Raw genomic sequence first — 24,608 nt, forward strand, 5'->3', positions numbered from 1 at the left:
ATGTATACAGGCATATATATATACATACATATATATATATATATATATATATATATATATATATATATATATAGAGAGAGAGAGATTCTGAGTGAGGCACATGTGTACAGATGTATTGCAACAGGTGCCTGGTGACAAAGGCATGGAGTAAACACCAGTGTCAAAACTGGAGTACCATACCCCATTTCAAATCACCTACACCAGTAACCACCAGATATGTGATTGGCTGCCCACCACTGCATGTGTCAGGGGTGAACAGGGTCATAAACGTGTACAATAGGCCCCCCAATGATAGTCACAGTGGCACACTATTCCTGGAATACCTGTACATGGTATGTGTCAGCAGACATGGTGTGTCAGCTATGGACATGTAGGTCAGTATACCCCTCCACACCACATAATGTCTGCCCCGGTATGTACCTCACATGACAGCTACAGATATGGAGAAGGACACAGTGACATGTACAACACTGTGACAATGCACTCAAACACATTACCAATGCACAGTGACTGACAACACCACAGAGTGCACACATACTACTCACATAGAGGTTACCACTCCTGGATTTACATACTTAAGTCACACCCATGACAGCTGTCCAACAACCATAGTAACACCTCACTCCATCCACAACCTAAATGACCGCTGTGTGTCATCCTTGACACCGCAGTAGAGAGCACATGGTGGAGGTACAGGTTCCTGCCCACAGATAAGACATACCCTGCAATAACCCACACAGTGTTAAGAAGCAAGACTCCCCATGAGTACATGTCACACATACCCCTGCTGAATGTTAGTCAGATAGGTAATATGCCATATGAGTCACCCTGTGTAACTGTTTGACAGGAGCAGGTACCATCACATCACATGTGTCACAAGGGTCAGGGTAGCAGAACAGTATGCTGCTGTCGTCCCAGAGGCAATAGCATATTGTATTGTATTGTATTGTATTGTATTGTGTTGTATTGTATTGGTATGTAGAGGTGCCTCCTTTGTGGAGTGGAACCACTGCTGCTGTATGCCAGTGTACAGGTACATATCCTGTAGTCAGGCTGGTGTTACATAGCACTTCTATATGCGGGTTTAGCTCCTCTTGGAGTTCATGTAGCATGCAACCGGGGATACCATCAGGTCCCATTGATGCTGTGTTTTTTGCTTTTCTGAGGGCGGCTCTCACCTGGACATCTGTGATGACAGGGAGGTTACATTCAGCTGGGATAAGTATGTCTTCGTTTGGGGGAGGGGGGAAACTTGCACTGAACCTGTCTGCCACAATGTTGCCAATATCTGTGGGTTCCGTGAATTATTTGTTGTTGTGTACTAACTATGAGCATATTGGAGGGTTTCTGACCAAGTTTCTAACATAACTGAAGAAGGCCTTGTGGTTATCTGTAGTGTCCCTGGTGATTTCCCTCTCAAAGTTGCCCATGGATGTTTGTATGAGAGAACATAGCTCTTTACTAGTGCTGATCAGACATGCCTTCCCTTTATGGAATTATGCTCTGTCTTGCAGTAGCTTCCATCTTTTGTTATACAATCTGTTTATGGCTGGGGTCCACCAGACAGGATGCTTTCTCTTTGTGGAGAGTGTCTTGGTATTATATGGGATTGCATGATCCAAGCAATCTCGGAGATGTCCGTAGAAATCATTTGTGAAGGAGTCAGTATTGGGGGTTGTGGCTTCCACTGGCCCAGTGGGCTTAAAGGATACCATCTCAGTCTTAAGAAGTGCAAAGTTTGCGTTTGGAATGTTATTCACTGTAGTCGTTTGTGCTGGTGGTGGAGGTGGGATATGTATATCCAGGGTGATTAGTTTGTGGTCAGATCACAGTAGTTGATGATGTTCCCCATACAGTACCTCGATACAAACCCCCAGAGTGAGGAGGTGCTTTGGACCTGAATCAGTGTGCTGACTGCTGGGGTTTGGTAGTATGTCGTATGGAGTGTGTCAGGTACTGTTGCACAGTTGTTGGCTGAGCACTGATACCTGGCCATTTACATGTGTATCCACCAATAGACAGACAGATGCTATATATGGCAGATATAATGTATCACAACAGTCGAGTAGCATGTGTAGTATGTGTGCCAAATTCTGCTGACATATACTGCTGATATCATTTTATTGTCTTTTTCTGGACCATGGTTCACCAGCACAATCTGGCATACTCTGCAGCCGAGGATGAGAAAATACACCAGAGCCTGGTGCGGGATTTTGCAATACTCTTTTCCTGCACCAGCCAGAATCATCTGGAGAGGGCTGCACTGTGGCAAGACCTGGTCTGTCAGGTAAATGACATAGGCACGCATAATAGGACATATGAGCAGGTACGACATCACTGCAGTGATTTAATCAGAAATGTCCGTCAGCGTGCGTTGGATATCCACAGGCAACAGGTTGCCACAGGTGGTGGGGTGGCTACACATCCCCCACTCACCAGACTGGAGGGACTACTCCTAAGTGTTGTGGCTCCAGCCCACCAACAACAACAACAGCAGCAGACCTGCATTATGATGGAGGCTGGAGCCACACAGCACCATGACTACGAGCATGCAGGTAATATGCCATATGTATAGTTGACTGTTGTGTACACTGGTAGTTAATGCATGTGTGAGGTGTGTCCTTGGTTTGTAGCTGTCATCATAGTATTTAATGTGCAAGTGTGATATTCTCAATATCAGCAGCTGACCTGTGAAAGGCAACTGTTGTACTACTGACCTGTATCATACTCAGTAACAATGGCACAGTTGTGCCCACTGACATTAATTTCCTCACTTCTGCAGGTCCCTCCGGTGTAACAGCAATGCAGCCTATCCATGCTGGTGAGTGTGTATTAACAATGCCTTTAATAGTCTTGATAGTAATAGTAATATTAGGCTCAATCAGTAGTGATCTGTGCATGCATGCAGGTGTTTCTGTGTCTGTGTGTTGATATCTCGCATACTGAGTAGTGTGCAAGTGTGCAAGTGTGCAAGTGTGCATCTGTGTGCATGTGTGCATCTGTGTGCATGTGTGCACCTGTGTGCATGTGTGCATGTGTGCACCTGTGTGCGTGTGCATGTGTGCATGTATGCATGTGCGCATGTGTGCATGTCTGCATGTCTGCATGTCTGCATGTGTGCATCACTGGTAACATTGTGTAGACATTGTAAACTGTGTTTCCTGTTTCCCTCCCACAGGTTCTGGTGCTGCACTGGTGTCATGCAGCAGGGAATCTGAATCAGGTGCCACAGGTAGTGATAATGATGATATCTGTGTAATGGCACATGAAGGTGTGCCAGGGTCCGTCATTGGTCAGCCAATTGACAGTACACAGCTGTCAACCCCATCAATGCGCACAGTCATCCTGCCAATACATCCTTTGTCACCAATGTCCCTAGGTGATGGACAGGATACAGTGGGCATTGACCAGGGTAATGTGGTATCTGTGGCACATGCTTCCCCACACAGCAGCCATGGGCATGGCCCTGAGATGGTACCACACAGACAGATGTCCAGGGGTTCTCGTGGGAGCATCCGTGGGTGTACTGCCCCTGTCAGACATGCCCACAGAGGTCTTACAACCTCAGCTATGTTTCGGGCTGTCATGCAGGCACAGTCACGTATAGAACGGTACACCAGACAGGGTCTGAGGGAGCTGACAGCATGTCGCACAGCCATGAGTGACAGTATGCGTGACATTGCGGCTGCCATCCGTAATTTCACTGATGTCATAAACAGATGTTGTGGGGACATATTAGATCAGTTCCACAACTACATGACCATGAGCCAGGGCAATGGTGGATGGTTGAGGCGTCGATGTGGGCGTATGCCAGCAACAGCAGCAGCTGGTAGACGTCGCGGATGACAACAGGGCCGCAGCCGCCCCCATAGTGCCAACAGCAGCCCCAGCAATGCTGGATCTGTGCTGTCATCAGACCGCCCCAGTAGACCATGTGCATGTGGCTCTGGACAGGCCCAACAAGGATCTGTGTTCAGGCAATGAACACCTGCTTCTGATGACAGTACCCAGTCTGGATTGGTACCAAATATGGTCTGTAGCACCCATGTAAGGCACAGGTACTGTGTCCATGGCCAGAGACACTGATCTGTATGACCTGGCAGGTACAGTCTGTGGCTGTCCACAAACACCGGTATATGGCAGCCATGAGGTGGAACTGTGTGCATCCATACACACATGCGAATTGACAACACCTAGGGCTACCGCATACATGCACACACTGCATTAACATTGCCCCACCTTGTACTGCTGTCCCTCACCAATGCACATACACATACATGTCAACTGGTGGTATCAGTGGCAGACTCAGGCATACCAAGTTCACACCCTGTGCATATGATGAAACTGTGCCACCTCCTGCAATCTGTAACATCAGTGCAGGTACAGGTTAACATGTTGCTGATGCACAGGGTGACTACATAGACGTGTAGTAATAGTATCATGCTGTTAACAGTACAGTGTGCTGATATAATTGTGGGTATATCCCAGCATGCCTGATGCAGTAAGGGTATGATTGTCTTGTACTGTTTTCTACACCCATGGTAAGTACCGTAGTGTATCATCTGCACATGTTTGCATACTGGTGGTAAGGATGTCAACAGAAGGCCACGTACATAGGTAGCACAGGGGATAAGGTAATGGAAGTATTGATACGCAATGATGGACATGTAAACTGAAAGTGGCATGTTGCCCACACTGGACTCTGCAATGCGGATGTTTGAGGATGTTGATATGTGTGCAGTACTACACAACTGGTACAGGGCACACAGGAGCACACTAGCACTGCAAGCTCACACCTTATACCATGCTAGACAGCCCCGACACACAAAACTAACTTTCACAGAAGGGAGAGTCCCCATAAATGTCAGGGATACTGTGGTGGCAGGACAGGTAGCATACATCCTACTAAGTATGGAACCACTGAGTGAAGGCTCAGGGTCTGTTATTTGACATGTTTATTAGTGCAGGTATGAGCATCTGGGTTTCCGTTCGGTTATTGTACATCCTGACGGTACATGGTCTGTACACTTGTGTGCGCTGAGACTGGACCCTGGCCATCTGACCTGTTTATTTCCATGTACATGTGTATAGTGCCTGCATATTTGCACTGTTACCTACTGGAAGTGGTACAGCTTGTTTGTTGTACAATGGACTACATGCAGCCCTGCTTACTGTAGCTTTGTTTGCATACATATTTGCTTGCAGTTACCCTGGAACACTGATTCTACCTGAAATGCAGATTTATGGAGCCTCTGTGGATTCCTAGTGACATCTGCATAGCTTACTATACGTATGTCCATGTCTCACTTGACAGAACGTCACTGTTTGTCCTGTTCGCATGTACGTTTCCTGTGACACATTGCATATGACTTACCTGGCATTTGACCACGTGAGCAGTCATATATGCCAGCGCTAACTAATCACAGGCACTACACCCTCACATACCCACCTTCTGTACCTTGTTCCCCATTGGCCCTATGTGCTGTTAATCACCATGACAATCACAATACTATGGTAGCATGTGCAAAGGTCACTTGCCAGTCACCTCTATGGTACAGTTGTAGAATATGTGAGTCATGTGGCAATGTCACAGCTGCCACATGTACACAGTCAACCCTCTCCCCTACCCATGAACGTACAACACGTGTGAGATGCAACCACATAGCCAAACTGGGGACTAAGCACTCTGAACCCAGTACTGGCATAACCTGTCAGGTGGCATGAAATACTACAGTGACTACAATACCAGTCTGATGTAGACCTACACTGACAGAAATCCAAACACATGAACACACTGGGGCATTCTTGGAGCCTCAGAATAGCATCCTGCCTGAGCAGCAGACACCTCTGCAGCTGGCACACAGGCATACGTTAAGCAAGAACACAGCAAGTGCAACACATAGCACACAAATCCTGTGTGCCAAACAGTCACAGCCTGTACGGCTAGACAACACACCTGCTACAGTTGTGTTGGGTACCTTTATTGTCCGGTACAGTGAGGTCCCACTCACCAGGCTGGACAAGGTGAAGGTCACAGTGATATGCCCGTGGGGCACTATGGTCCACCACATAACACAAGCATACAGGTCAGTCAGAGGCATGGACACATATGACTCAGTCATTGTCCGTGCCACTATGGCTGACCTGTGATGTACCTCCCTGGACTACATGATAGGGAACATAGAAGGGCTCTCTGAGCATGTGGCACAGGCTGGTATGACCCTGACCTTGGTTGGCATCATACCCTCACCAAGAATGCTGAAGTATTACTGAATGCTGATGAATTACTGTAGCTACAACACCCTAGCTGAAAGGTTCCTAGCATGTAGTCACTGCATTGCTATGGAACAACTTGTTACCACTCCCACAACAGGTGAAAACATGCAGCACCTGTTCATCAACAACATGTAGACTATATGCCCCAGACCAGATGTGTATCCCTCGATGCTAGGATGATACCATATACAACTCACACTGTATATACACATACCACATGCAGCACCCGCACAGAAAACCACAGTCATAATGTTATCCAGTGCAAATACCATGTATTCACATGTGGCAGGCGTCAGACATGGGAACTATTGAAGGTCACAGGTATATATGTGTAGTTGGCACACACATACATCATATGTGTTCATTGCTATTACTGGTTTAATCGATGTCATGCATTATTGCGAACAACCCACACACATGGGCATTCTGTGTGACAAAAACACATGTGGCATTCAAAGCCATAACTAACTGTGCTATGACAGTAGTGAGAGACGCAGTAGCAGAGCGTGCTATTTGCATTACTGGGAGATTTGCCCTCTTCTGCTGTACTTGTAGGGTGCTGACATTATCTCTGTTTAGAGATTGGAATATGCTGCAGCTGGTGTGTTGTACTTGTTGCCAAAAGGGTCAGCTCTCTCACACATGTATTTGCACACACCCTACTTCCACACCCCACACACTTGCAGGATTCAAACCCCTACCTAACTATGTTATGACACTTGTACAAGACGCAGTAGCTGAGTGCGTTATTTGCATTACTGGGAGTTTTTTTTTCTCCGGCTGTACTTATAGGGTGCTGACATCATCAGTGTTTAGAAAGAGGAATGTGCATCATGTAGTGTGTTCTCCTAGTTACCAAAAGGGGCATTTCTGTCATACAGAATTCCACACACTCTAACCCCCCTCATCTAAACACACACACTGAGCATTTATAGGATTCAAACTCCTATCTAACTATGTTATGGTATTGAAGAAGGACACATTAGCAGAGCACGCTATTCGCATTATTGGGAGGTTTTCCTTCTCCTGCTGTACTTATAGGGTGCTGACATCATCAGTGTTTATAAAGGGGCATGTGCTTCCTGTAGTGTGTTCTCCTAGTTGCCAAAAGGGACATTTCCCTCACACAGAATTGCACATACACTAACCCCCCTCATCCAAACACACACACTGAGTATTGGCAGGATTCAAACCCCTACCTAACTATGTTATGGCACTCAAAACAGACACATTAGCAGAGCGCACTATTCGCATTATTTGGAGGTTCTCCTTCTCCTGCTATACTTATAGGGTGTTGACATCATCAGTGTTTAGAAAGGGGAATGTGCATCCTGTAGTGTGTTCTCCTAGTTGCCAAAAGGGACATTTCCCTTACACAGAATTGCACACACACTAACCCCCCTCATCCAAACACACACATTGAGTATTTGCAGGATTCAAACCCCTGCCTAACTATGTTATGGCACTCAAGACAAACACATTAGCGGAGCGCGCCATTGGCATTACTGGGAGGTTTCTTTTCTCCTGCTGTACTTATAGGGTGCTGACATCATCGGTGTTTAGAAAGGGGAATGTGCATCCTGTAGTGTGTTCTGCTAGTTGCCAAAAGGGACATTTCCCTCACACAGAATTGCACACACACTAACCCCCCCTCATCCCAACAAACACACTGAGCATTTGCAGGATTCAAACCCCTAACTAATAATGTTATGACACTCGAGACGGATGCATTAGTAGAGTGCGCTATTCGCATTACTGGGAGGTTTTCTTTCTCTGGCTGAACTTATAGGGTGCTGACATCATCAGTGTTTAGAAAGGGGAATGTGCATCCAGTAGTGTGTTCTCCTAGTTGACAAAAGGGACATTTCTCTCACACAGAATTGCACACACACCAACCCCGCTCACCAACACACACACACTGACCATTTGCAGGATTCAAACCCCTACCTAACTATATTATGACACTTGAGGGAGACGCATTAGCAGAGCGCACTATCCAAATTATTGGGCATTTGCTTTGCACCTGCAGTATTTATAGGGTGCTGACATCATTATTTCTACAGAGGTATGTACATCTATTACTACATGTCAGGTGGGGGATAGCATATATATATGCATTTGCAGCCACCTACTTCAGGGTCAGATATGCACATCAGCACTGGCAGGTTATGTTTTATACCATGCTTCATGACCACAGGACCTGTAACACACAACACAACCAGTTCGGACCACCCCTCCCACATCCAGGACACACACTTTGCTTTCCTGGGAACAGTGCCAAGATATGAAGGTGTTCACATACACCATTCCAGTTGTTAACGTCAGGTACAGGTATATTGTGTGTGGGAACTACTCAGGCCTCTACAACATTACCCTACAGCCACTACAATTTGTGTGTCCATGTGCTATGGCAGGACCACTCACCACAGCCACAAGGGGGAATACATATTGCAGCTGACCATCTGCAACATGGGTACTCAATGTTCCACACCAGAGGTAGACCACCATTGTTGATATCTGACCATACCCACCTTTCCCTGGACATCCATATCCCATCCCCATCCCCAGGCAAGGTTGTCACTGCAAACAAAGTGTATTTATCAAAAGCAGACTTTGCACTTGTGAAGACTGGGGTGGAAGACTTCAAAGGACCCATGCTGGGGGAGTATACAGGCCACTCTGCATAATCCTTGACAATTGCATTCTATGAGCATGTGGAAGGTTTGCATTGATCATGCTATCCCAAATATACCCATGACTCCTCCACAACAGGACACCTGTCAGGTGTACACCAGCCATATATGAGCTGTCCAACAGATGGAGTGAGCTAATACATTGCAGAGCAGTAGCCCACAGAGGGAGGATATCTCTGAACAGTACTGGCACGACACATCAATCCCTCATAATGATCACGACAAAGTGTTGACACTGAAATTGTCCAGACACTGCAGATAAGGCTACCCTCAGTCTATTATTGACACCCACTTACTGTTAGAGGTCCTCACCAACCCTTTTCCAACAAACACCAGCCACATGGATGTGGCATAGCAAATTCAACCGCTGGGATCTCCACTGTGCCCCTGCTTGACGGAGGCACAGCACACTAGCCTCAAACGGTGCCTTATGTGACCTACTTTACAGTGGCACAGTAGCCTACTGTACTGGGGAGGCAGACGCCAAGCACACTCTGACTAAGCTTTCATTCCCTAGGGCAAACAGCCTAGTATTGACCTCTACACCCATATGTTTAATTGTCAGATGCACAATATTTGTTGCTGATAGACTGTTTGCAGGTCTTTATTGCCATAGCATTCCCTGTTTCTATGAACAACTTGTGTATCTGTGGAAGATGTTTGAATATGAGAGGGATCCACTATATCACTTATGTCTCTGTAGTCATTTAACTGTGTGCACTGGGCAGATTGCTGTAATGTGGTTGATTCCTGGAATAACACATACAAATACCAGATATGTGTGGCCAACTGCTAAACTGAGATATGGCCTAAGTGTGTGAGCATGCCCAGTTCAGGCTTTCCATGGCATGTTGTCTGACATATGTCTCATTTATCAAAGTGTGCGAGCATGCCCACTGTGAGCTTTCCATATGTTGAAATCTGCAGTCCACCACATTTGTGGATGAGTGTGAACTTCAACAATATCTCACGTTTATGGTTGTGTGTTGGGTGTCATGTTGTGTACTTACTGGCCAACTGCTTTGTGTCTGAACACAACAGGGATTATACTGTGCCTGCAGGGTTTGCATGGGATACTCTGCATACAGTTGTTAACATCCTTTCATACTGACCAAACACTGTAGTACCGTATAGTGTACTGGTTCAGTACTTTCACTGTGGTGGACAGTATCCTGGGCTTTAGTCCTATCACTGCTTTAAATTTTCATAGTGAGCACAACAGACTGGTTAGGGGCCAGTTGTGCACATATGACCATGTTGCATTACGTTCAGATATGGACTACTTAAACCAGGCTTGTCCAACATTGGTAGAGTATTCCACAACATAGGTGGACATTGGCAAACACTAGCGATGCGCCCTAGACCATTTCTAATGCTAGTCAGAGAGTGTGTTTGTCCTTCGACACACATTGTAACTGGAGTTTGCCATGACATATGTCATGGTTAGTATACTGTGCCTCCGTCTACCCGTGACATAACAGTGATACCCAGGGTAAACCTACCATCTCCCATCCACTCATCAAGATTCCTCTTGAGGAGAGTCAATGAGTGACTCTCTGGCTAACCTGTACTGGGAGTTTACTCAAGAGTGGGGGTGGCTTCTGTGTTATGGATCAATCAGTACAGCATGTCCTATGTATGTCAGTGCTGGAGTTCAGGTCTCTCATGTGCATAGCTCACTGCCATTCAGATTGTACAAGGTGCAGCATGTTCATTGATTCCAGCTTGGACATGGCTTTATACATCAGGCACAGCTTGCCTCTGGGCGGGCAGTATGGCACTGTGTGGAGCTGCAGTTTGTTTAATCAGGCAACACATGGCATCTGTTCAAGCTCTTTGATACTCCTGGTGAGGTACTTTTGGGGTGTTTTCGGTTGATGGAGGTGTCTGCTGAGGTACATCCCACAGGGGCCATTGTACTCAATTGTGAGGCTGATGAAGGATGACTGCAGAGCCACAATGACCTCCCCTGATCTAGATCTGACTACCTTCATGATTAGGTGGGTATATGGTATGTTTCTGTAACCACTACAGCCACATGCTTGTCCAATGCAAGATATCTATCTACTTGTGTCCCCAGGTCTCCTATTACATCTTAAGTACTTAATGGGTTAACACCTATGTGGTAATTGGTGGGCACTTACTGTATATCCACAGGGGTTGACTATACACTTTTCTGCAATTAGCTTGCTGACATGGCTATGGCACCAGTTGTCTGTTTCTATGTGGCCCTTTTGTGGGATGCTTGTGTCAGCTGGAGGGTCAGATATGGTGGCCAGTTTGTAGTCCTCTGCAAACTTGTTCAGACGCAGTCCTTCCATGTTGGCCTGTACCTATGGGACATATATACCAAACAAGGGAGGTCCCAGGACCGAGCCTTGTGGGATGCCAGTTGTATCTGGTTTGTAGTCTGACATGGCTGCAGCATTTCTGACCATGTCAGTTCTGTCCTTGGTCTGATTTGCAACCCCTCTACTGACATAGGGGTTTATATTTAAGCTGGTGAGCTTATCTATAATGAACACATGGGGTATTGTATGGAAGCCTTTTGCAAGGTCCAGCTAGGCTGTGTGGACCACATTCCCCTCATCAGTGGCCTTAATGACTGTTTCAAATGAGTCAGACATGTTTAAGGGGCAGGATCTGCACTTATGAAAGCCACACTGGGTAGGGTCCAGTGTCAGTAGGTCCCCAATATCTTTATGTCTGAGGTACATGCTGATCCTTTCCATAGCCTTGCAGACCAAGCTTGTCAGGATTCTGGGGTGGTAGTTTGCAGTATCCATTCAGGCAACACCTTTGTGGAGAAGGACCACTGTTGTTGTACACTGCTCTTTGGTTACATATCCTGTGGTAAGGCTGACATTGAGCAGTAGTGTTATTTGGCTTTCCATTCTTCTTGGAGTCCATGTTGGACTCAGGCCAGGACACTATCTCGTACCATTGATGCTGTGTGTTTTGCTTTGTAGATGCTGGCTGTTACCTCAGCATCTGCAATGTCAGGGGGCAAGCACTCTGCTGGAATAGATATTTGGCATTTTGGGGGGGGGGGGGTTGCACTGCACCTGTCAGGTTGGATGTTGGCAATGTGTGTGTGATTGGTATATTGTTTGCAAAATTTGAGTGATTCAGAGCATATCTGTGAATTCCCAACAAGGTTCCTACCATCAGTTAAGAAAGCCTTGTGATTATCCTTAGTGTCCTGTACAATTTGTATCTTCATAGGTTCATAGGTTCATACTAGGCTATCTGCCCTAGGGCATTTATAAGCCTAGCCAGAGTGTGTGTGGCTTTCGCCACCCCTTGCTATGTGAATATTATGGCCATTTAGGATTTACTTTTCTGTGCCTCTGTCTGGACGTGACACAGTGAAGACCCCCAGTGTACATCTACGATCACCCATCCACTTGGCAAGATTCCTGTTGAAGAGAGTCAGTGAGGGGCTCTGCCTAACATGGAGTGGGATTCTGCTCCAGGGTTTAGGGAGCCTCTGGGTTATGTATCTGTCCCTCCAGCACATCCTATTTCATTATGTGTTGAGGTTGACATCTCTTGCTCTCACAGCTCTGATGGATTTGGGTTTTCTGGGGTGGAGCATGTCCATTAGTCCTGTGGTGGACATGGCCTTGTACAACAGGCATACAATGCCTCTGCGTAGGCAGTATGTGACTGCATACAGCTAGGGTGCCTACTGCCAGGCAGCATATGACATATATTTGAGACCCTTTATCCTCTTGGTGAGGTACCTTTGAGGTCTTTCTAACTGCTGCAGGTGTCAGGTAAGGTACATGCCAAATGACACATTGTACTAAATTATGGGCCTGATAAGAGAACAGTATAGGGGCACAATGACCTCTGTTGACATAGATGTGAATCCTTTCATGATAAGATGGCCAATATAGAAGGTCTTCCTAGCCACGTTGGCAATGTGAGTGTCACATGACAGGTTACTGTCCACTTGTGTCCCTAGGTCCCTGATTACTCCTTCCATACGTAATGGATTACCACCTATGTGGTAATTTGTGAGTACCTTGTTTGGTATTTGGTGAGACATTCATACTGTCCAGTGTCTTCAGGAAGGCTGAGTGGGGTTCCTGTGTTTGAGAGTGTGGTCTGTAGCATGCTACAGACTGTACAGCAGTTTTGCCTACAGTTAGTTGCACATGGGTGGTCGCCGATGCTTCGTGCATTGTCAGTTACCTGGACATGTGGGTATCTTTGCTGAATATGGATACTCCCCCTCCTTTTATGGTTTGGTCCAGGTTTTGGGGCCATAACGCATGATATGAGGTATAACCTGGTAGTGCTGGTGTGCTCTCAGGAGCCTTGCTGCAGGTTTCTGTCACTGCACGGACATCGATGTTCCCCATACTGGGGAGGGCCTCGGCAGCATGCATGTTGAGGTTTAGACATCTGGCATTGGGCAGAATTACCCTTATGTTTCTTTCCAGTTATGTTTTCTAGGGAGGTGGGTTTGTCTTTTCAGCCTTGCCTACAAAAGGCTCCATGGAGGTGGCAAGAGCCTTAGCCAATATCCAGATGCCCAGGGGTAACAGGTGCAAGCCATCCCTGACAAAGCAGCGTGGCTTGTCAAGCATGACATCCCAAGCAGACAGACATTGGATCCCCTTGGAATGACACCAGTAATTATGCCACTTGTTAAAGCTGATCATTCTGTATTTGTACTGTGGCATCATTCTTGGTGAGGGTAGGATGCTGCACAAGGTCAGTGTCATACCGGCCTAGACTACATAATCGGAGAGCTCATCTATGTCTCTTTTCATGTAGTCCGGGGAGGTACGTCTCAGGTCATTCACACCAGCATGGACAATGACTGCATCATATTTGTACTTGCTTTGGGGTGACCTGCGTACTTGTGTTATGTGGCGTATTGTAGCAGCCTACAGGCAGCTTACTGTACCCTTTCCCTTGTTCAGTCTGGTGAGCGAGACGGCAGTGAGTCACCTATTACAACTGTATCAGGCATGTTGTTTCTCCTTCTGGCCTGTGACTGTTTGGCACACCAGCTTTGTGTACTATGTGTTGCATGTGCTATGTTTGGAGGTAGTGGTTGCTTGGGTGTCTGCTTTGGAGGCCTCTGTTGATGTGGTGTGTTTGTAATTAGAGCCTCCAGGAATGTCTTTCTGTGTTTATGTCTTTGGTTTGCAGTTGTGATATGTCTATGTGAGACTGGGTTTGTGGTGTGTGTGGTTACCTTCTCCTCCTGACTAGCTTTGACAGTACTGTGTTGAGAGAGCTCAGCCTCCGGTTTGGATAAATGGTTGCATCTCTCACATATATTTGTATTTCTTGGGGGGAGGAGAGGGTTGTCTGTGTACATGGGGCAGGTGTAACATTGCCTCAAGATTCATAGATTCAACTTGTTGTAGCTGGCCTTAGTGGATTGTATGAGTGGACATATTTTATTGCCATAATACTGATCAGAGATTACTTCCCTTTTTAGGTTTGCTGTATCATGTAGTAGCTTCCTTATTCTCTTGCATGGTTTGGTAATGGCTGGGGTCCGCCATGCCAGATGCCTGCGTATATGGCATTGTGTCTTGGTTTTATTTGGGATTGCATAAACCATGCATTCCTGGCAGTGTTCATGGAATGCCTGTATAACGGGTTCTGAAGTGTGGCCCATATTTTGCACATGCACAGGGCCTTTAATGGATTCCACATCAGTTTGGAGGAGTGCAACATTTGCTTTACACATGTTTTTCACTGTGGTTTTCTGGCCAGGGACTGTGGTCAGGATGTGTATATCCGATGTGATTACTCTATGGTCTGAACTTACCAGTGAGGGATACACTTCTCATCTTGCCATCCAGTACCCATGTTGCTGATTATCACATCCAGTATGCTTACCCCTCTTGTGGGAGTGGTACATTGTTCCTGAGCATTTTGGTTTATGGATTCTAGGAACCTTTGTCCTAGAGTGTTGGAGCTAGAATAATGCTCCCAGTCTATGTTTGGGTATTTTCAGTCACCCAATATAATGTGGTTTGGAGAGCTTGATATATTCATGTATTCCAACATAGGCCAAGTGCAGTTCCTGGTGTTGGAATGGTAATCTGTAGCAGGCTATAAACTGGGAGGCAGTTTTAGCCACTGTTACTTCACCATGGCTAGTCCATGCTGCTTCTTGTTGTGGTACCAACGTGGGGGTGTGGTTATCCTTGATAATTATTGCTAGTCACCCTCCTTTTGTAGCTTGTTCCATGTTTTGGGGCTGTACAGCACAGTATGAGGTGTAACCTGGTAGTGTTAGGGTGCTGTTGTGTGCCTTGACCCAGTTCTCTGTTACAGAACAGATATCAACATTATCCATGCTGGGGGAGTTTAGACTGTATGCATCTTGCTGTTTAGACTTCTGGCATTGGGTAGCATTACATCTAGGTTCTTATCCCTTGTGATACCTATGGAGGTGGGTTTGTGTTTTGAGCCTTACCTATTCAAGGCACGCTGGGGATAACAACAGCCTTTGCCAGTATCCATAAGGCCAGGACTGATAGGTGCACGCCACCCCTAGCAGGTGGAGCATCATGTCGTGCTCAGCATGTCATCCCAGGCTGGCACACATTGGATCCCCTTTGACTAACAACAATACTTCAGCCAATTATTGCAATTGATCATCTCATCTTCATATTGTGGCATCATGCTTGGTGAGGGTAGGATGTTAGTCAGGGTCATCAAGTTTGCATATACTACATGGTGTTACATTGCTGAACACATGGCAAGCATGCCTCAGGTGGTGCTGCAGGGCTGCCTATGTTGGATGCACATACTACACTCCCTGTACATGTTTGAAAGCAGGTTGTGCCAACTTAGGCGTCCCTTTTACTATATGTGTGAGTCAGAGAGAGGTATCATTTCCAGGGTCCCCACTGAGCCAGTGTATGTGCTATGTGTTGCCGCTTTGCCAAGGCCAAGGCATACTGGGCACGCCTCCTTCTGCCTACTGGGGCAGGCTCAGGTTGTTCCTCCTCCGAGTCATGCTCTGCCTGTGATTGACTTGGCAATGGTGGGGGGCTGTTCGGCCCAGCCCTATGGTGATCCTGCTGCAGCTGTTTTCACAGAATCATATTATGTAGCATAGCACATACCATGACAATTTGGGTACATGTAGTTGGTGAGTACTGCAAGGCTCCACCAGATGTATCCAGCCACCGGAACCGTGACTTGAGCAGCCCAAACACACGCTCGACTACATTTCGTGTTTCTGCATGTGCCTCATTATGGCGTTCCTGTTCAGGTGTGTGTGCATTTCTGATGGGTGCCATCAGCCACGGCTCCAGTGCATATCCAGCATCCCCTACTAAGTGACCATGCGGGATGTCCCCACTGGCAAATGTCTGGTACAGCTGCATCAGATGCCAGATATGGGAATCATGGTAGCTTCCAGGGCAGCCAGCACACACATTCATTATTATGCCCTGGGCATCACACATGACCTGGCAGTTGATGGAGGGGAAGCTCTTGCTGTTAATGTAGGCCCTACCCTGCTCACCGGCTGGTGATTTGATGCGTATGTGCGTGCAGTCTATTGCACCCACTACCTCAGGGTATTCCGCTATTTGCTGGAAGAGATGCATATTGCTGGCCAATACCTCATGGGCATTGGGGAAATATACATGATCACCGACATGTGCTGACATGGCATCCAGGAACTGGTGCAGTACCCTGGAGGCTGATGCCTGTGATATCCCCATCATATCACCAGTTGGTCTCTGGAAGGTACCTGTTGCTAATATTCTTAGGCCAACACATACCTTGGTTTCCACTGGGATGGGTTCCCCTCTGTTGGTTCTGTGTGTGAGGCGTGGCCTGCACAGCTCAACAATTTGCTGCAGGAGGTCTCTGTCCACTCTATAGCGCTCCACTATCTCCAGCTCATGTAACCCCTGGTAGGTGACCCTGGGCCTGTACACTCTTCTCCGTCTCCTTACTGTGGGTTGTCTGGCAGCATTTGCATTGTCACCACCCTCAGCAAGTCGCCTATGTCTCCTTATGACAGCTATGGCAGCCCCTAGCATTTCTGCTCTGAGTGAAGCTTTTTCAGTTTTCACTTCTAATAGCTTACTCCTGTCTTGCAGTGTCTCTTGAAAGAAACATCCTGCACTGCTGTTTGCAGAGTTTTAAGTGCTGGGCTGGGCTAGTATTCTGCCTGTGTAATTGCCTGCTTCTAATTGTTTTCACCTGTTAGCTCCACCAGTATTCCCTGCTAGCTTCCTACTATTTCTGTTGCTTCCTTTTTCCTTTCTGTTTCCTCAGGGGAGAGCAACGCGCATACCAGCAGAAACATGCTCACAGTGGATTACATGCACAAACACATGCTTACACAGTTCAGAATCTACTTATTCGGGTTAAAACGCGTGCACACCAGCGCAGACAGTCTTACAAGTCTGCCAACAGGCTCCCACATGCTCAGTCTGCCTTACACACGTGCACACTGCCCTACTCGCGCCTCCTGGCGCGCGCATGTGCGCATGCACGCCCAGCAAGAAACTTTGGTGTTGGCTACAGTGTACACCTTCCATTTCTTGACTTTCCCATGCTTATCTTGTGGCACTCCTCTTTCCATGATATGTGTCTGACATCTGTCACGTAACACTGTCCTCCAATGAACTGCATTTCCTTCTGCCATTCCCCTCTGTGATGTCACCTATCTCCTACTCTGTTCCTCCCCCTTATGAAACTCTTACACTACTTGGAATGTGCTCATTTGCTATGTGACAGTGGGATTCAGTATCCTAACCCTCATTTACATAAGATTGCCTACTAATGCTTAGTTACATGTCTTAGACTCAGCTTCCCCTCTTAGCAACCACTAAACGGTGGCCATGTTGTTTTTGGTCTGCTGGTCCCTGCATTGTAAATTCATGTATTGCATAAAACCCACATTTGTGAGTTTATAACCTTCATTTTTATGTTTTATATAGCGCTGCCTGTTTGCGCGGGGCTGCGCTGCGTTTAAACATCGGCGATCGCCAAAAAAAAAACTTTATCATATTTGCATCGGGGTACCTTGCCAATGGCCACATATTTGGCCATTGGCATGCTGCCTGACACATATGCACCCTTTATTTGGAGCTGACATGGCTCCATTGTGTTATTTGCAGAAACGTACTCAGTTGTCAACTGAGTACATTTCTGCAGCTAACACGACTCTTACACGGGCTGGTTTGAGCTTCGTGGATCACTAATCTACGTCATTTGTATGCCTTTCGGCTGCAAGTGAGGTGATTATCATATCCACGCCCAGTCCATGTAAGAGATGTTTTAGCTGGTCTCTTACATGGAATTTCGGGCTGTTCCTGGATCGCGAGGGCTGCATGGAGTCTTACACTACTCTTAGACTCCATGCAAGCCTTTGTGAATCCTGCCCTATGTTTATTGCAACAGTGTATCATTGCTGCTTGCTATAGAAGCCCAATATGTGTGCAAATTATGATAAACATGACATTGATGAGAATTAATGTGGAATGCATATGCACTGGTATGATGTGTTCAATATTTTTGTTATAATTATTATGAGTTATCACATATAACTATGTGTTTATGACAGTATGCCTTGGGACGTACGTATGTAAGCTAAACATACCACTCAACTGTCCAGATTTTCACAAAATGTCCAGATTTTTACCTCATTTTTTTAATCTACTCCTAATAAAGTTTGCGTTTTCCTGGCAAATCACTGAGGATTGAAGTCTCTAAAGAATACTAAGTAATGACAGATATTTGAGTTTCATATTTCATATCCTTCAGAAAATACACAATAATTCAAAAACTGTTATTCTAGCAACTTTCTAAGTTTATAGGAACAATATTTAAAATCCGTCCCTATTTTTGGGCCTTTGACCCCCACCCCCCCATTATTTCTGGCTTTGTCCAGATTTCTTGCACTGAGAGGATGAGAGTTATCAACCTAATACCCCATGTATTACTCAAGTTATGCAATGCATGCAACTGAAATGTGTTTACAAACACAAATACTGCCATTTACATAGAAATGCAGTACCATGACTAAGTAAAGTCAGAGAAAGTCAGACAGATAGACATCTCTCAAGTATATCTCTAGTTATGCTTAAATTAGTATACCTCTAATTACCACACTAAAACAAGTTCTCCTGTGGCACTGACAGTTGTCTCATGGGATTGAATTCCAGTGGTACTACTCAATCTTACTAGTGTGTAAGTCCAAACAGCCCAATATGTCATAAGTCATACTATTTTTCTTCCAAACAATCATGATTATAACAACTACTATAAAGCATTTCAATGTTTAACATTGGAACACGTCATTAGTTTGAGCATCACACATAGTCAAATCTCACTGCCATATTTCACACCTTCTGAGCTTTTTGATGTACTCAATGCCAATGTGTCTGCCAAGCTATTGTTGTGCTTTCAATTGCACAGATGCAGCTGGCAAAGCTGTTCATCTTTGATCACAAGCTGCTACACTTGAGATGTGAATTTGGTGCCAATTCCCATTAAATATTTCTTGCTTGACTGCTGCAAGCATGGCTGACAAAGTTGGGAGGTATTCTATTTGCAGCACAAAGGTGGGGAATTGAGTAGTGCAGGATTTGTGTGGCACTTCTCATGAATTAGTATGTAAAAGTATCACAACGAAAATCCAAATTGCAGAAAGTGGACCTCCAATCACTCGAAACCGATATTATAATTTACAAGTTGCACTTTATTACACAAACAAATGAGGATCACAAGGGTTGAGCGCTTTCATCTGTGAAAGTACAGATTTCATCAGAACCAATGATACTACATCAAAACGTACATTTTATACCTGTTTTGGCGCCATAAATTAATTAATTGTTCTAATCATTCTAATCACATTCTCAACTTAAAGCAGCCATGTTCACTGAGACCTATGCCAAACAGTACTATAATATCATACCATATGATATATCATATCATGCGCTCCAGTTTTTGCCAACCTGGTCATGTTAGAGTGGGAAAACCTATACATATTTCCAAGTGATTATTATAAACACATCAGGTTATACACTAGATTCTTGGATGATGTGTTCATCATTTGGACAGGACCAACTGATATGATTCCCACCTTCGTGGAATATCTTAACAACACCACGGATTTTCTAAGATTCACATTCCAACATGACAAAAAGGGTATTGCGTATTTAGACACGTGGATAGGCAACACTGGAACAGGCTTTGTGTCCAGATTGTACAGGAAGCCAACTTTTTCGAATGACTACATTCATTTTACCAGCTGCCACCCACGACATATTTTCTAAAATATTGTGAAGGGTCAATGTATTAGAGCAGCAAGGATGTCATCTACCCTCGAAGATATGAATAGTGAAATAGACAACATCATACTACTATTCACAGAGAGGAACTACCCAAAGAAATTACTGGACAACATTGCAACATATGTAAAAACACAATGGGGAATCAAATACATACCCTTGTTAGGGAAACATACTGGGTTACAAGACGATTTAAGTCGGGCTTTCAACAAACAAGTATGCGTCATTCGATTTAATCCTTTTGTCAATTTGATCATGGATATTTTGAAGAAGCATTGGAATATTATTATGTCTTCAGGCACACTAGGCAGTATAGTCGGTACTGAGATATGCACTGTGTACAAAACTGGCAATAATATTAAGAGAATTTTGGAATGTGGAATGAAATATGAAAGAAACATGAGTATAAAAGGGACTAGCAAATGTGGAAGATGCAAACAATGTATATATATTAACACTATAGACACTATTAGACTTAACAACATCATGAACACCAAAGTAATGTGCAGAAAAGGGAATTGCAATTCTCAACGTCTAGTATACATAGCAACATGTAATGCGTGTCCGGCCTTTTATATAGGCAAAACAGAGAGGATGATAAAGACAAGGATATACGAACACACCTATAAGATAAAAAAACAAGACATGAAAAATGCATTATACAGGCACATTCATGACAAAGGCATCGATCACAAGTTTAGCTTTTCCATTATAGACCAAGTTGATATCAAGGACAAAGGAGGAAACTGGAAGACATACCTGGCATGGAAAGAAAGCAGATGGCAAATATGTACAGACGCCACCACACCGCCAGGGATCAATGATTTCATTAGTTTGAAACCATTGTTAGCACTAAATTAAGAGTACCCGTATTATCACTCTACACACATCTCAGCATATTTAAAATAGGATGTAATTAGGTTTTAACTTTTCGATATAAGGATGTACATATTTAAGCCAATATAGGTGCAAGATTTAGAAAGTTAAGTTTTTATTACAGAGCATCTGACACCCAGTAAGTTATTAAGAACAGTATATAGAATTAGTAGGACTAATGGGAAGTTACAATATCTTACAACATTTATTATATATATAGATTTTAAGTATTACAAATATTTATTTAGATAGAGAGATATTACATTATATTAAATTACTTTATAGTAATGTTTGTTTTTAGAACATGTTTTTAGAATATGCTTATAGAATATATTTTTAGGATATCAATAGTTTACATACAATATTATAGTACTGTTTGGCATAGGTCTCAGTGAACATGGCTGCTTTAAGTTGAGAATGTGATTAGAATGATTAGAACAATTAATTAATTTATGGCGCCAAAACAGGTATAAAATGTACGTTTTGATGTAGTATCATTGGTTCTGATGAAATCTGTACTTTCACAGATGAAAGCGCTCAACCCTTGTGATCCTCATTTGTTTGTGTAATAAAGTGCAACTTGTAAATTATAATATCGGTTTCGAGTGATTGGAGGTCCACTTTCTGCAATTTGGATTTTCGTTGTGATACTTCTCATGAATTGTTAGAGCCAGAGGTAATGTGGGGTGATTATACCAGGTCTCGATATAAGGCTGGGGCTTGGAACAGTATGACCAAGGCTGTCTCCAGTATAACTGGCATCCCACACACAAGGGAACAATGCTGTCACCACTACAGTGACATGAAAAGGTACAGGTGGAACGTCCTGAGACAATGGGAAGATTAATTTAAGACTGCAAGCACCCCCTCTTAATTATACTGACCCATTACCTGTCTATTTTTTGTTTTCTCTACTTTATAGCTAAAGCAAACATAGAAGAAAACTATGAGGCACCTCAAGAGAGACTAACTCAACTTAGATAGGCATATATAAGTATGCAACAGCTCTCTATGCAAGGCAGAAAAGTATTTTCAGTCCATCACTATGTGTCCTTTTGAACATGCATACCTTAACTTTTATATCAAGCCTACATGCCTGCTCTAACAGTTCTTTGTTTGTTGCATTAAGCAGTTAGTACATCAGCTTAATTGTGTGTGGGCTCACTCAGTGTCATTTTCATTTTTCTCCTCCTAAAAGCTTCAGACGTCAACATATGTGGGCATCTCTTCCCAGGAATACTTTACACAGACACACACACACACGCGCACACGCACACACACACACACACACACACACACATACACACACAAACGTACACATGCACACACGCACACACACACACCCACACACTCGCACACACGCGCACACACACACTCACACACACTCACACGCACACACACGCACACACGCACACACACTCGCACAAACACTCACACACACACGCACACACGCACACACACACACACACATACACACATACTCACACACACACACACACACACACACACACACACACACACACACACACACACACACACACACACACACACACACACACACACACACACACACACACACACACACACTTGCACACACGCACACACACACAAAAGCATGTATACACACAATCACACAAGGAATATATTTGTAGTCTTTTCACAGCTAAACATTAATGAGATGCAAGTACTGCCAAGGCATGAGGAACACATTTTTAGCTTCCCAATGTCTGCTCAATGAGTCCATGCCAGTTCTGAGGTACCTTATTACACCCAAGTACAGTAGGAGTACAAGTAGAGAAAACTAAAGTCACTAGCTGTGGTCTCTGTGGGTAACCGACACCACCTGAATGTAAGTGGCCCTGGAAAACTAAAATCCTAGCAGTGCATCACAATTCTGAGTTCAGACTTGACTACTGCTTGTTATATGTGTCTGAGGGGCTATACGTACTTACCCAAAACTAGAAGTTTTATCTACAATGAAAGAGACAGCAGCGGGACTTCTTAGACATTTGACAATGGTAGTGGGATCCTAGTGTTTGCAACTTGTTACTTTGCTACCTTTGAGAAGGTTACTGTTAGCTTCCTGTTGGGTGCCAGGATCCACCACATAACAGAAGCACTCAGGTCACTCCAGAACAAGTACAAATATGACTCTGTCATTGTCCATGTTGGTATGAATGACCTGAGCCGTTCCTCCCTGGACTACATGAAAAGAGACATGGAAGAGCTCTCTGATCATGTAGCCCAGGCCGGTATGACCCTGACCCTGAGTAGCATCCTGCCCTCACCAAGAATGATACAACAGTATTAAGAAAAAAATATCAATTTTAGCAATTGGCTAAGTTTCTGGTGTCATTCAAAGGGGATCCAGTGTCTGTCCACCTGGGATGACATGCTCGACAAGCCACGCTGCTTTGCTAGAGATGGCTTGCACCTGTCACCTTTAGGCTTTCGAATACTGGCCAAGGCTCTTGCCACCCCAATAGTGCCTTTTTTAGGCAAGGCTCAAAAGACAAACCCACCACCATAAATAGCACAAGTAACAAAAATCTAAGGGTAATGCTATTCAATGCCAGAAGTCTAAACCTCAAAATGCACGCACTTGAGGCAGTATTGAGAAAATCAATATATGTGCAGTAACAGAAACCAGGTTTAAGGCTCCAAAGAGCACCCCAGCACTACCAGGCTATAAGTCATAACATACATTTCAGCCACAGAACCCGGAACGAAATATAAAAGGCGGGGGAGTATCCATATTCATCAAGGATACCCACACCTCCAGGTTAGTGGCACAGCACGATGTTTCAGAGATCATCCGTGTGCACCTAACAATGGGCAAAACTGCAATTCAAATTGCAGCTTGCTACAGAACACCAACCATGTCCCAGGACCCCCATTCTGTGTTTCTGGAAACAGTGGAAAACATAAAGGTCCTACCAAACACCCTAATATTGGGTTATTTCAATTACCCAAATATTAAATGGGAGAACTGCTCAAGTACTAACACCCTTGCCCAACATTTCCTAGAATTTATAAACTCAAATGCCCTGGATCAACTGGTCAACACTCCCACCAGAGGTGACAACATATTGGACCTGGTTATCACCGACATGGGTGACAGGTGTTCCACACCGGAGGTCAACCCCTCGCTGGTTAGATCAGACCATAAACAAATCACTTTGGATATCCACATTCTGCCCACACCCCCAGACAAGGAAACCTCCATGAAAAACTTTTCAAAAGCAAACTTCACGTTACTTAAGACCAAGGTGGAAAGTTTCAAAGCTCCCATGCTAAAGGATAACGCTGCTCAAGCTGCAAAATCCTTTACCAATGCATTCTATAGGCACCTACAAGAATGCATGGATCATGCTATCCCAAGCAAAACCAAGACTCACTCCTCCAAGAAGAGGTTCATAAGTTCATAGGTAGGTACTAGCCTATTGGCCCTGGGGCCTATACA

The sequence above is a fragment of the Protopterus annectens genome, chromosome 1.part2, assembly GCF_019279795.1.
Source record: "Protopterus annectens isolate FY-2018-M chromosome 1.part2, PAN1.0, whole genome shotgun sequence".
Classification (NCBI taxonomy): domain Eukaryota; kingdom Metazoa; phylum Chordata; order Ceratodontiformes; family Protopteridae; genus Protopterus; species Protopterus annectens.